This window comes from Choristoneura fumiferana, unplaced genomic scaffold (genome assembly GCF_025370935.1).
Source record: "Choristoneura fumiferana unplaced genomic scaffold, NRCan_CFum_1 Sck3bRy_103;HRSCAF=288_pilon, whole genome shotgun sequence".
Taxonomy (NCBI): domain Eukaryota; kingdom Metazoa; phylum Arthropoda; class Insecta; order Lepidoptera; family Tortricidae; genus Choristoneura; species Choristoneura fumiferana.
This window is the reverse complement of record NW_027412785.1, coordinates 10,460-21,391: the sequence shown is the minus strand read 5'-3', so window position 1 is coordinate 21,391 and position 10,932 is coordinate 10,460. Positions and strand designations below refer to the sequence as shown.

The 10,932-nt window shown below is 37.6% G+C and overlaps 1 long non-coding RNA gene across 1 annotated transcript; it reads left to right on the top strand.

The window, feature by feature from the left end:
- Positions 1-306: 306 nt before the first annotated feature.
- LOC141444963 (uncharacterized) lies at positions 307-9,879 on the top strand. Its single transcript, XR_012453249.1, has 2 exons — positions 307-3,373; positions 3,947-9,879. It is a non-coding gene; the product is annotated as an uncharacterized lncRNA (long non-coding RNA).
- The last annotated feature ends 1,053 nt before the right edge of the window (positions 9,880-10,932 follow it).

Sequence of the window (10,932 nt, the reverse complement as noted above, 5' to 3'; positions counted from 1 at the left end):
TGTTACTATTAACGTCTAAACCGCTGAACCGATTTACTGTCAATGAAATTCAGTTTAAGGGGTTTGCTCTCTTCCATACAAACCTACGGACACCCCGCATAGCTTCCACGGACATGTTTTCTTAGAGGATTTTTTGAGAATAGTAAATTATGGATATGCTCTTCAAGCAAAATCCAAAAAAAAGTAACTTTATTGCATCAAAAGTGCAGCGTGATGCAGTAAATTTTGATGCATTTTACCATTGTATGAGTACAACTGACAGTGTTCGCAGCGAGCATGTAGTGACATCTTATATGGGTGCGTGAGTCAATGTCACAAAATCAAACTATTGTAAATAGGTATCGACTATTTCGTGTGGTCACGTGACCATCACCTTTGGCTCAGATAATACGACAACTAAATGCAGAAAGCATGAGATCACTGAGAGATCAAGTTCAAGTTTCTGAGTCTAGTATCTACTTTTTTTGTTTTTAAATCTGTTATTTTCGGAAGTTGAAACGCCTAAACTATTATTTCTGATTAATGCAAGGACGCAAACTGTAAGTAAGACGAAAAATAGGTAAGTTACTTTAAAAATTGACATTTAAAATAATATTTTTTTAAGTAACAGACCCAGTCCTCGGCAAAAATTATAACATTGCATACTTTACATACATTATAATGCGGTGCTTCGATCTAGGACAAGTGGTTTAAATTCAACTTACAAATTCTGAACAGATATTAGTTATTTACTCTTACGTAGACAGTAGCGCCACTAATTTAAATAAAGCATATTTATTCTCACAATAAAAGATGCTAGGTGTAATCACTAAACTAATTAGTTAAAAAATAAGGTCTACATTCAACATACATTGCATGTGTATGTATGAATATCAAGTTTTACAGTGAGGCTCAAATAAATTCCTACATATCACGGCATTTTTACGGCCGCTAAATCTAGGCTCGGTGAATAAAAAGGTTTTCACAATCGAAGTAGTTTTCGTACCTTTTTTATTATTATAACTGGCTAGATAAGTAAAATTTAAACGTCATTATAATACATTTTTGTCACAACGTCAAGTCAATGAGATTGATATTCAAAAGCAATTATGTTTGAATAATTATGGTTTGAACACAAATCAAGAAGTCAAAAAGTTGGCGGACGAGAGGAAATGAGCAAGAGTGCAACTCTTAAACTATTTATGTATGTACGATTCGATGATGAAAAGAATACCTATGTAATTGGATACACGGGTATGTTTATTTTATCATTTTTGTCAGAAACATTAATATTTGTTACAAGAACACCAGAGGCAGGGCTGTAAGAATTTAATTCCTACTGGGTGGCCAAAGTATGGCTTATCGTGTGTACCAAACTTGTGGTCTGCAGCAACCTACTACGAAAACATGCCAAATTTCCCTAACTCTTAGTTGCGTCGTGAACATTTTCACTCCATAGAAGTAAGTCGCTTCCCACCGTCTGTCTGCATATGTACGAGTATGTACTGTATGTACTCTATTATGAAGTGATTCAAGATTTTTTATTTTATTTATAAGTGTGAGAAACGGCAGGGGTTATGGTTTTGGAGCGTATGTATGGTCATTTCTTTCGCACGCTATGCAACAAGGCCTTGATGCATCTTAGCAAACAACAAGACAAGAGCAGAGACAAGAAAATAAGTCTTTGTTAGGAGTGACACAGGTTGTTAATTTTATGCGTATGTTAGTCTGTCTGTGTATCTTTCGGTCGGCCCATCCGTCCGTCCGTCTGTCGATCCGTCCATCTGTCTGTCCGTCTTTCTGTCTGTCTGTGTTTCGAAGTGAACACTACATCATTATTGTCCAGTGATGACATATGGATCCGAGACGTGGTGCTTTACTTTAGGCCTTATAAATAGGCTCAGAGTTGCTCAGCGAGCTATGGAGAGAGCTATGCTTGGGGTTTCTCTACGGGACCGAATCAGAAATGAGGAGATACGTAGAAGAACAAGGGTCACCGACATAGCCAAGCGAATCAGCTCGTTGAAGTGGCAATGGGCGGGCTATATAGCACGGAGAGCGGATGGCCGTTGGGGCCGAAAAGTTCTCGAGTGGAGGCCGCGGATCGGCAAGCGCAGCGTAGGACGTCCACCAACAAGATGGACGGATGACCTGGTTAAAGCCGCAGGTTCGCGGTGGATGCAGGCTGCTGCCAGTTGAAGCAACTGGAGGTCTGTGGGTGAGGCCTATGTCCAACAGTGGACGTCCTACGGCTGAGATGATGATGATGATGATGGTGAATAAAGTTGTACCAACTGTACTTTAGTCGAAAATTTTACTATGACCTTTAAAATTTATAAGTATTTTATTGATAATTAGAAGCAGAGTCTTGAGAAATAGCTCATGTTAGGAGATAAAGAGATCAGAAGAGGCATCGTTAGATTTGTCTCTGTTAGGAGTGACACAGGTTGTTAATTTTATGCGTATGTGAGTCTGTCTGTGTACCTTTCCGTCGGCTCATCCGTCCGTCCGTCTGTTGATCTGTCCATCTGTCTGTCCGTCTGTCTGTCTGTCTGTGTTTCGAAGTGAACATTACATCATTGTCCTATTTTTTTAATTATTGTTTACCAACGCACACACCAAACCTTTTATCCTAAAAAGCTGAAATTTAAGATAAGGAAAAAATGGGATTTATTATGTAGGTACCTACATAAAATTCTACTGGTTCGTAACTATTATTTAGTTTTTAGGGTTCCGTACCTAAAAAGTGCCAACGGAACCCTATTTCTGAGACTCCGCTGTCTGTCTGTCTGTCTGTCCGTCCGTCTGTCACAGGGCTCTATCTCTTGAGTCGTAATAGTTAGACACTTTAAATTTTTACAGATTATGTATTACTGTGGCCGCTATAACAACAAATACTCAAACCAGAATAAAACAAATATTTAAGTTTTTTTTTTGCTAATGTCTAATGTTGTATAGATAATGGTACGGAACACTTCGTGCGCGAATCCGACTCGCACTTGGCCAGTTTATTTTTAATACCCAGGGTATTCAATGTTAAATATTTAATTTTACAACTCTATCTCCATATCACTAATCTCTGTAAATTTTACATGCAGGCAGAAAGGAATAGCAAAAATCTAAATTCAATATCAGGATATTTTGAAAAAGATAAGTATTGTTCACAAACCGATCTTAATGACGATGATGATGATGATGATGGTCGTATGTCATCGCTGCCGAATTCTAACTTTATTCAATGAAAGACATGGAGAAACTTTGTCACAAAGACTTAGTTCAGATAATTTGATATTACGCTGTCCGTCCGTCTATTTCTATAGGATTACTTAAAACTGAAGCAAACTGAAGTGGCAGTGGGCCGGCCATATCAGCCGAAGAACCGATAACTGCTAAGGTAAACGAGTAAAAGCCTAGCGTGGCGAGGGACGCCCTCAGACTAGGTGGAGCGATGATCTTCACTGGGTAGCTGACAGTAACTGGATGAGAGTGGCCGAGGGTCGTGCTCAGTGGCGTGCAATTGGAGACGCCTATGTCCAGTAGTGGGCTAAGATAGGCCGATGATGATGATGATGATGATGACTTAAAATAAGACAATAATCCCACTCATATTATAAATGCGAAAGTTTGTTAGTCTGTTTGTTTATTTCTTTATTACCTTTTCACGTCTAATTCGTTGAACCGATTAGGATGAAATTTGGGATACAGATAGTTTGAGTCCCGTAGAAAAACATAGGGTAGTTTTTTTTAATCGCAATATTCCCGCGGAATAGCTTATAAACGAATTCTACGCTGACAGAGTTGCGTGCAACAGTATGTAGGTACATTAGGGGATTTACCTACTGATAGTCTGATTTACGTCCATATGCTGTAACTAAAAAGCATCGGTCACTTTATTCGTACACCTAGGTATCTTATAGTCTGTCTGCTAATACTATTTCTGTATTTATTAATACACAATTCCTTTCAGATTCAATGCTAACTAACTGCATATAATTTTGCCTGGAATCATTATATTGCTGAAGTAGCCTAGGTGCTGTCATGCAATATTCAAGGTGAAGAAAAGAAGAAACGTTGAATGTTGATATGCAAGAAATTAAGGAATATCTGACTGATTAACTATGTTTGATTTATTTATTAACGCTGTGTTATAAAGTTTGTTCTAAATAAATATGATGTACACAACGAAATAAAGTCTTCGTAGGCATCTTTCTTTTAGCGTTCCGTGGGTGGAAATTTTAGTGGAGCTTCTAAAAACAAGAATACCAACAGGTATGTAGTTTTTATTTTTTGACCATCAGTGGTGTAGCGGTATAGCAAGCGGTACGGATTACCGAGGACCTGGGTTCGATTCCCAGTGATGGTCTTATTTTTCTGTTTTTTCTGTGCATCTTTATTTCAGTTTGTATTTTCAATTTAGGTTTTACGGGATGACCGTAAAAGTAAAAATTTGGAATTGAAATAAAAAATACAAAAAGATTCCAAAAAACCAATCTTAAGTTTTTATTTGTCGAATGAAACTACAGTAATATCAGATGATGAGATAATAGGGGTACATATATATAAAGTACTATAAAACCGTACAACTTTGACCTTTGAGATAACTTTGCCCAAGTTGTCATTTTTTAAAATATCTGAAATAAAACAAAATTGACTGATTTGTGACCACTTTGTGACATGCACATTTCTAAATCATTTTTGTATATTTTTTTCCCTGTTGTCACGAATAAATCTTTTCTTTTCCCTTTATATCGGAATATTTCTTTATTCCTGACGGGAGTTGCTTCTCCTTTTTAGGGTTCCGTACCCAAAGGGTGCCAACGGGACCCTATTGCTGAGATTCTGCTGTCTGTCTGTGTGTTTGTCTGTCTGTCTTCTACTGGTTCGTAACTATTATTTAGTTTTTATAGTTAGGCCAACGGGACCCTATTGCTGAGACTCTGCTGTCTGTCTGTCTGTCTGTCTGTCTGTCCATCCGTCTGTCACAGGGCTTTATCTCTTGAGCTGTAATAGCTACCCGTGTGATGGGTTAGAATTAGACCTCTCCATTTCTTCCGTGGATGTCGTAAGAGGCGACTGAGGACCGTAGGCCACAGGCTAGCAACCTGTCACTATTGTACCGTTTTCGTCAAACTTAAAACCTAAAATTGCTAAAAGTGGCTCCGAAGCTGTAACGTTTCGTGTGCTTTGCCTACCCCATTTAGGCATACATGTTTGTGTGTACTAGACACTTGAAATGTTGACAGATTATGTAGGTATTACTGTGGCCTCCATAACAACAAATACTAATAATAAAGTAAGTAAAATTAAAAAATAAATGGAGTTGTCATACAAGAAACGTGTTTTTTCCCAGCGTTTTTTGGTTACTAGGCGTTGCTAAAACTTATTAGTGAACTGTTTTAAAAACATTGTACGTACGGAACCCTTCGTATGTACGAGTCCAACTCGAACTTGACCTTTTTTTATCCTGCTAAGGCCTTTTTGTTACAGCTTATATTTAACTCCGCGGGCAAAATATATATCACTAGTAACGTGCTAGCACAAGTCTTTTCGCGATAGTTTTAATCTTCTTCTGCGTGAAACATAAACATTGTAGTAGAAAAATAGTAGAATTATTATATGTTCAATTTTTTTAACAAACGAGTTGGTGTTATGCTCTATGTCACAGGATGACTAAATATTGACTATCCATATCGATAATAATATCACTCATGTTTAGACTTTGCTCATGTCTAGCTTTAGAGACATTCTTGACTGAGCCGGCCGCGATAACTGTAGTAGGTAGTATGGCGTTCTTTTTCGAGTGTCATTGCTACTGAACTGTCAGGTTGCCCTTCAGAAGAAAAGGAAACTCGTGTAAAATGACAATCTCGCATACAGATACCCAGAATCAAGAACCAAAATCAGAAGAATTGTATAAGCTCATATATTGATATTTTTTTATTGTGAGCTTACTTTTTTTTAATTATGTGTAACTATTATTACAAATTATATATTTTTAAGCTTCTGGTACCTTGACTTTTGTATTTAGGACTATTGCATGGTAGGTGCACGCGGCTATTAGCTAGTTTTATAAGATCTCCGCTTACAAATTGTATCTTTCGCGTCACTGCTTTCATTATAGTGGCATCATAATAATGTTTGATTTTGAGTTTGCATTACATTATAGGCACTAAGTAAGTATAGAAGTTAGGTTGGTCAAAACTGTCTTATTGGCTGTACATTTATTTTCATCCAATCTAGTGTCCCAAATTTCAAATTTGTCAATTTTCAAAATCACTCAATATGCTTGACTGAAATGTTTTGAATGAAATCTGGGCCATATTGTCCGAAATAAAGGTCTTTACTTATTATTGTAATAGCTGGTTCAGATTTTCGATCACGAACCCATCTGGACCCGGTCATTTGAAAGGCATGGGACCACAGCCAACATATCTAATATAGATGAGATGAGCAGAATTTTGGAGGTCTATCCCCTAATACACTATTAGGATGTGCTAGCGGACAGGCCTCTACAGTTGTCAGATCCGAACAGTAATTCACATGGAGTGGGCTATGGCGTTATAGGATGCCGCATACAGCATTACCGAGATATGGAGTGAGATAACGGATACCTACCATTCCAATTTTTCCAATATCATATAAATTGTACTTTTAGTAGACGATGACATGCCGTTCACTAAATGGGCCGCTCAAACTATTGACCCCCCGGAACAACGAGGTGTAGTATAATATAATGCTTCAAAAATGTGTTTTACATACTTTTATTCTGACCTAGAAAGACTTGTAATAGTATGTGATATTTTTGATTGGTTCGATTGTATCTATCTTGTCTTGAGTGGATAGAGATTAACGAAATAAATACTTGAATAATTGAGTGGTTTCGGTGTTACCAGGTTCCTTGACCCTTGATGCGTGGCTTTACTGGTATGTCCATGAGGCACATGTGCTGTATGACCAGTGATGTAAATAATGGAGTTGTTCTTTCAATAAATAATAAACTTTATTACATACATTATAATAATTATTTTTATTCTTGGACCACATTTAGATTAACAATGAAAATTGCTACGGGAATATTATATTACCTTATCATTACTATGGCGACGTGTCAAAAGAACGCTGCACATTGCTTCGGGACAGAGAACTTGTTAATTTGCGGAACCTCATATAAATTGATAACAATATTTTTTACTTTACTTCTTCGCTACGAACCGTGCCCCACAACTACGTCCATGTGAAATATCTATACAATAAATTTACATACACGCCCGCTCTCTTTCTCTTCCATGTAAAACAATATGTTATTATGTATGTATAGTATATGTCACACAAGCTAGACTAGCTGTCACAAATACCTACTATATAAATATAACTATTATTAGGGTTATTCGCGCTGTCATCGTTCATCCACCATTACCTCTCATATTTCGTTTTCTAGAATTTTTTTACCGTACAACGGCAAAAACTACTAGACACTGGCAAAATTGTCCTCCGATGGACAGAGCCATATTTTTTTAAAGAAACAACAACAACAACAACTATTATTAGGTATTGTGTGATATATATATTATTTCATGTAGGAGGAGGGAGGTGGAGGAGGGCGTGTACTGCATGTTATTATATTATGTAGGAACGTATCACATAGATCTAACTGTGCCGCACGGTTGACAGCAGAGAAACCTAGGGCAAAATTAAATACTGTAGGTTCTAGAAACTGACTAACAGTCAAGCTCAAAAAAAATATTTGCTTGGTACGGTTGGCTTGTTGATTGACTGGACAGCGGGCATATTTAACTTGTATCACAGTTTATATCTTTTTTTTGTTCTCAAAGTATTAGCTGAATCTAATGCCGACGTTGTTCACTAGCAGACCTGACGCCCTGATTCTGATAATTATTCTCAAACGCTGTCTAATGCGATATACTGCATTTTACTTACCCCAAAGAAAAGATTGTATGGTAGAACTGCAACTGTCACAGGCGGAACGGCAGTAATGGGCCTGGTAATTGCAGCCTGCTCGCGTGCTTGGACAGATGAGAGGAATAAAGCAACATAATAATTAAAAGAAACTGGAATTAATCAAAATACCACGCACAGGACTTATCACGCTAACACACACGAGTAATATTTACCTCGATGTTTCGGCAACATTACAGTGGCCGTGGTCACGAGTAGACTGAAGTGTGGGGTGTCTGTGTGGATTTACTGTACCAGCGGGAAAATTACAAATTAATTATACCCACTGCCCGGTCAACCAGACTAGTTAGCCGTAGATCCTACAGGCAAAGAGCGCTCAAAAAGTAGCAAAGTAAATACATTCCCTTTTTACTCTTAGTATTTGAGGACATGTATAGTTATTTTCACACCTCTCCTTCAGAAAAGTAACTTTTCCTCCCTGACGAGAGGGAGCAAAGTGGAACTTTTCTGTTCAAGGCTTTTCTAAGTATTTTATTGCAAATGCAATTTTTTGAAGTTGATAATTGTAAAGCCACGCCATTTTCTATGCTGGTTGTTCTTTAATAATATTTAGAATTTACTTTTTTCAAGTTTCTTAATGCTCGGTGTGAAAAGTTGTATGAGCGACTCGGGAGCAAAATTATTTTCATCTTGTGCGTTAACACTTGAATCCCTCATTACGCTCAGGATTCTACTTTAGAATCCTTCGCTACATTCTGGATTCAATGTACGCCCTCGCCGTAAATACACCATTTTGCTCCCTTGTGACACAATAGTTATTTGTGTCACAAGGGAGCAAAATGGTATAGAAAATGACGTGGCTTTCCAATTATCAACTTAAAAAAATTGAATTTGCAATAAATCACTTAGAAAAGCCTTGAACAGAAAAATTGTACTTTGCTCCCTCTCGGTAGGGAGGAAAAGTTACTTTTCTGAAGGAGAGGTGTGAAAAAAACTATTTGAGCATTTTTAAATAAAGTTTGTACATTTGATTTGCGACTCCTATTTGTGATAAAAATTTGCAGGTTTGTAGAGTGAACGATATTGAGTCGTAATAACATAGTCTCTCAAAATGTCCCAATTGGTTTGTATGGAAATTTCCTTTTTTGTTACCAAAACTATGGATTTGCGGTAACAAAAAAGGAACTTTCCATACAAATTAATTGGGACATTTCGGGAGACTATCTACCTGCAAATTTTTACCCAAATCGGAGTCGCAAATCAAATGTACAAACTTTTTTAGAAATGCTCATTTTAGCACTGTAGCTTGCTGTAACAAAGTACCAAACTGTTCAGCTACCTATGAGCTTGACTGCTTCGAATTAGGTTTGATGCAACATCTGTCTCCGATGATGACGTGTCAGCTAAACTGAACGTGCCCGTAGTCTGCAAGTACGACGGATTATTTGCGGTAGTTCTAGTTCCTTCACAAGACCTTGAAGAAAGAACTGCGTTATTTTTCCGCCTTTGTACCTTTGCAAGAACTGAAGATGCTACTGCGAAAGGAACAAAGGCAAAAAAATAAACGCAGTTTTTCCTTCAAGTCTTGTAAAGGAACTAATGCAAAAAAAACGCAAGTTCCATCGCACGAACATCCAAAGGAAACACTGCCAATAATCCAGTACACACGACTACAAGCCTGCTGGATCGGAAAAAAATCCTAGCAGATAATACTTACAATAGGTAGTTATATGATACGAATCGACAACTGTTTTCGACTCGAAGGTAACAAAGGGAGTGTAGATGATTTTGGAACTGCTCGTAGTCTTCTGCTGATTGTGCCAAATCATCGGTTATGATATCCTAACAAAATCAATTTATAGAGATAAGTAGGTACAAAATTAGCACGGGATAATTTTTACCGCAATTTGATCGGCGCAAGTTATCGGCGAGTGGGTGAACTTTTGCTGTTATGTAAGTATTTCGTAAGTATTTATTTATACCTATAAAGGCAAAACATGGCCTAAAAATGCATGAGATTTGGCAAACGTATTCCTTGAGGATCGCAGAGGTGCAAGAAGTTTTTTTTTTAATTCGAATACCTACACTACAGAGTAGATTTTTTTCTTCAACGGGAGCGAAGCCGTAGGATTAAGCTAGTAATTATATATACGAACTGAGAAATCCAGATGCAGAAGCCTAGATAAACTCTTCGTCAACTCTTTTCATGGTTAGCAACTTATTAATAATTTATATTAGCAGTTTATGATTACTAATTCTCTACCAAAAGTCTTACCACAGAAATTGAGTGATGATGATGATGATAATTAGGATAGTAAACTCTGTATGGATTTTATTACCTCTTTTGATAGAAAGAGCTTACACGAAGCACTGTTCATAAAATATTAGGTATGTCTAAAGGCACTGTTACACATGCTCGTTACTGGACTGAAGCAAACGCGTTCACACTTGCTTATTACCTTTCCCCCTTCCACCCCGTCTCGAGCTTGCCACTAATAAGCATGCTCGATAGTAGCATGTCCTGTTCACACATGCTACTAGCTAGCATTTGTTCAATAGTAGCATGCTTTCTTGCTACTAAAGAGCATGTGTAACAGTGTCTTAAGGGACTTTGGCTTTACGGATGCCCTTGATAAACTTGATTGCCTGTGCATTCCTGTGCGTGTCGTACAAGATGACTAAGAGCCCTGGTGGCAGCGCTCTCTATTGCCAACTACGAATTTCAAACTCCAGCTCTGCGGCGTGGAAGGTAAGGACAAACCACCGCACTATTTTCCCAAGAAACTCGTCCTGTAGATTTGCTACCGATTTTCAACCGACGACCATGACCACTTTAGCAAGAGTAGTAACTACGAAAAGTAACTATAAATATAACCTGAATAATAGCAAGACCATCAACCAAGACAAGAAACCGTGGTCAGAATCTCGGTAATTTCTCAATTTATCGTACACATATTATGACCACTTGAAAGGCGTTTGGCTCGTATTATAATATGCGAACAGTTATCCAAGACCCTGCTTCTAATTATCAATAAA